The following is a 3,424-nucleotide window of genomic DNA, read 5'->3' on the forward strand; positions in this document are numbered from 1 at the left end:
TTTATTTTTAAAATTTAAAAGTTTTTATTTTAAAATTCAATTTAAACAATAATAATAAATAAATAAACATTTTTTTAATGGGTTTTTAAAAAAATAAAAGTTTATTTCTATAAATTAGTAATAAACTATTTTAAATAATAATATAATTAATTTAATAAATTAATTTTAATTAGTCATCTGTATTTTCCTAGTTAATTAGATTATAAGTTTTATAAAAAAAAATATTAAATTAATTTCGCTTCCAAAATAATGAAATATATATACACTATCATTATAATAATAATAATATATTCTATTATTGATATGATGAAGCCATTCAAATTGTAAATATCAATTTTATAATTGCTTTGGATACATAATAAAATAATTTGTATAATAAATATATATATATATATATATATAACAAAAAAAAAATCATAATGTTTATATGTTCACGTTACTTTTGCTTATAAGATATATACTTTTCATTGAGTTTAATTTTTACATAATCACATTTTCAAATTTCATTTAAAAAAATTATACATAATTACTTTTCCTCATACAATTATATAAATATGGTTTTTTCTTTTAAAAATATCCAAAATTAACATAGTTCATGTACAAAAATAATATTCATAAATCTAAATAATTTTGATTTTTTTTTTCAATTCTATTTAATAATAAGAAAGTATACTCATTATAAATTTTAGCTATCTTCGTATTTAACTCTCTTCTTAGATTTGTTTCTTCATCATGTCTTGAAGATAAACCACACTTGTTGGTTTGAAACGTGTGGACCCAAATCTTCAATGTAACTTATTCCAAAAAACTTTTTATACATTTCTCCATCCATTTAAACTATATAGATTTCTCCATCGATTTAAACTACATCCAATTTACATATAGATATATTATTTATTTATAATATAAAGTATAACTATTATAAAGTATAATCCGTTATAATCAAATATGTTAATAAAAAGTTACATGTTTATGTGAAGTGGGGTCGTTGTTATTTAAGTGGACACATGAAATATAAATGGTTGTGGCTACTAGGCGTTCTCGAAAAAGAAATGTCTTTTATAGATCCCTTTGGCCATTTAAAACTAGTGCATGTGCCCACTGGAATCGATGAGCTGGCAGCCCCCACTCTTTCGGCTTTGTTACGCCGCGTCAATAGAACGAACATGCAGGCGTACGGTGGATGACTGTTTCACCATTATCCATTCCCCTCTGCTTCATCAATTTCCGCTATAAATATTCCCCCTTCTCTGCTAACATCACAAGGCCTCTGCAATCTCACTGATCTCACTAGTATGAGATTAGTATTTTGAAGTCCCCGGTATTTAATTTCTCCTATTTTGTTGTAGAATTTTACCTATATTTTGTTATTTTTTTTATATCAGAAATTATACACATCACAAGCCAAGCAACTTTTTGCCTAGATCATGTGTGGCCAATTTTATTTGAAAATATAGCAATTTTTTGTTGCGGTAGAAAGGATTATACTTTTTGCTTGGAGCAATTGGATCGAATATTTGTTTTAACAGAGATTAAATTTAGGTTTTAATATATTGTGTTGCTTTCATGGACAGGCTACGACATAGAGGTCCCGATTGGAGCGGGCTGTATAACTCTGGTAAGCAAGAAAGGAATGCCCGCTCTGACACAGTTAATGCCCCAATTGGAGCAGAATTTAAGAGAGCGGGCATTTCTTTCTCGCTCACCAGAGGTTCGCCACCGTAGATCCTTCCTCTGTAGAAAGATCAGATGAGATATTTGGGGGCTACGTGTATTTCCACAAGGTTCTTAACAGCCAGGAATTCCATCATGAAACTTGCCGGAAGGTGACTAACTGGCAGTTTTATTTTCAGGGATTTAGATTATATAATCTTCTGATTCATGGAGTAACTACTGATTTATAAAATTTATTGGGTGATTTGATGAGGAAAAAGGCCATTCACATCTATGACCGATATTTGGTGTGAGCATATTTATGCCGATGCCAAATTCTATGAATATTTCAAAATCTGGTGGATTGAAGAGGGTTCAATTGTAAGTTGCCATAGACATATCCAGACTGGAAAATGGTAAGGCTGTAATAGCAATTGCAGGGATAGAAGAGAAGAAGCTTTCACAGTTGTAAACATCCCAAAAAAAACCATTTGCAGTGGAAAGTTATTGTTACTCCACACTTCGCTGTCCACCAAAGTTGTCAGTTTGATGTCCACCTCTCATTTTGCTGCATTACTTTTCCGTCCAAATCTGTGTTCTGCAACGTAAATTTCAATATATGTATAAAAGGTTTTCCCTTTAACTTTGTATTAGATTCTCTATTAATTAAATGTTTTGCACGATATTTTTGACTTTTATAAAATAATTTTATTTTTTTATTATTTTAAAATTTGTTTATTTCTTTTGTAATTGATTAAATAATTGGAGATTTTAGTGTATTCATGTTTGAATATTTTATTTTCTATTTTTGGAAATTAATTTTCAAATTAATTGATTTAATAATTAAGTTTAGAGGTCTATTTAGCCCATAGGTTTATTTTACAGACTAGTATAAAATAAAATAAAAACTATATTTTAAATAGAAAAATAATGTCCATTATAATTTTAAAAAAAATGAATACCTTATAAAGTAATTAGAAGTAAAAAAAGATGTGTGAATTCTATATTTAAATCTTATATTTTTCAAAAATATTTCAACAAGAAATTTAAATAAACTATTTGAAGATCTATGTTAACTAATTTATGTCAATATCAGTGTCATATATATCTATAAATAACAAAAAAAAATTGAGTTTTTATAGTTAAAATTTTTATTTGGTCCTATATATTCTATTTAACATTCAAAAATACAATTTAAACAATGAAAAATAACACATTATATTTTACACTCTAAAAAAAATTACATATAAAAAAAATTAATCCCTTTAAAATCATCTTAAATTCATACTTAACATAAATCTATATATAATTTAATTCTCTCTATTAATAAAACAATATAAATTAAATTTAACATTATCACATTTAATTCCAAATACAATTACTTTAACTTTCTTTTGCATTGTGTTATATATCCAAAAATAAATACTTTACTTTTAATCATATTTTTAAGATGACAATATAATGCTATACAATTTCTTTTATATAAATGGATAAAACCGTGTCCAACTATTATTTAGGAATATTTCTCAATGTACTTTTGGAAGGGGAAAATGGTCCTGCTTAAATAGTGTATTGTTTAATGGTTCCATATAACTTTATTAAATAATTAATATAACAATTAATTTTATTATTCTATTTTTATTTTAAATTCACAAAATAATAAATATGAATATAATGTATTTTTATTTAAATTATTAAATAAATGATATAAAAACGATGATATTTTTTTTCATTATTATTTTTTATTTAAAACATAACAAAAATTAATCAT

At 25.1% G+C, this 3,424-nt stretch overlaps 1 long non-coding RNA gene across 1 annotated transcript; it reads left to right on the top strand.

Annotated features, from left to right (window-relative positions):
- Window positions 1–1,140: 1,140 nt before the first annotated feature.
- Window positions 1,141–2,306, top strand: LOC149192701 (uncharacterized). The gene is made up of 2 exons (XR_016254905.1): window positions 1,141–1,321; window positions 1,575–2,306. It is a non-coding gene; the product is annotated as an uncharacterized LOC149192701 (long non-coding RNA).
- Window positions 2,307–3,424: the final 1,118 nt, after the last annotated feature.

Source organism: Pinus tabuliformis, chromosome 2_2, assembly GCF_031772625.1.
Source record: "Pinus tabuliformis cultivar Carrire ecotype Pingquan chromosome 2_2, CPIR1, whole genome shotgun sequence".
NCBI classification, from domain to species: Eukaryota; Viridiplantae; Streptophyta; class Pinopsida; order Pinales; family Pinaceae; genus Pinus; species Pinus tabuliformis.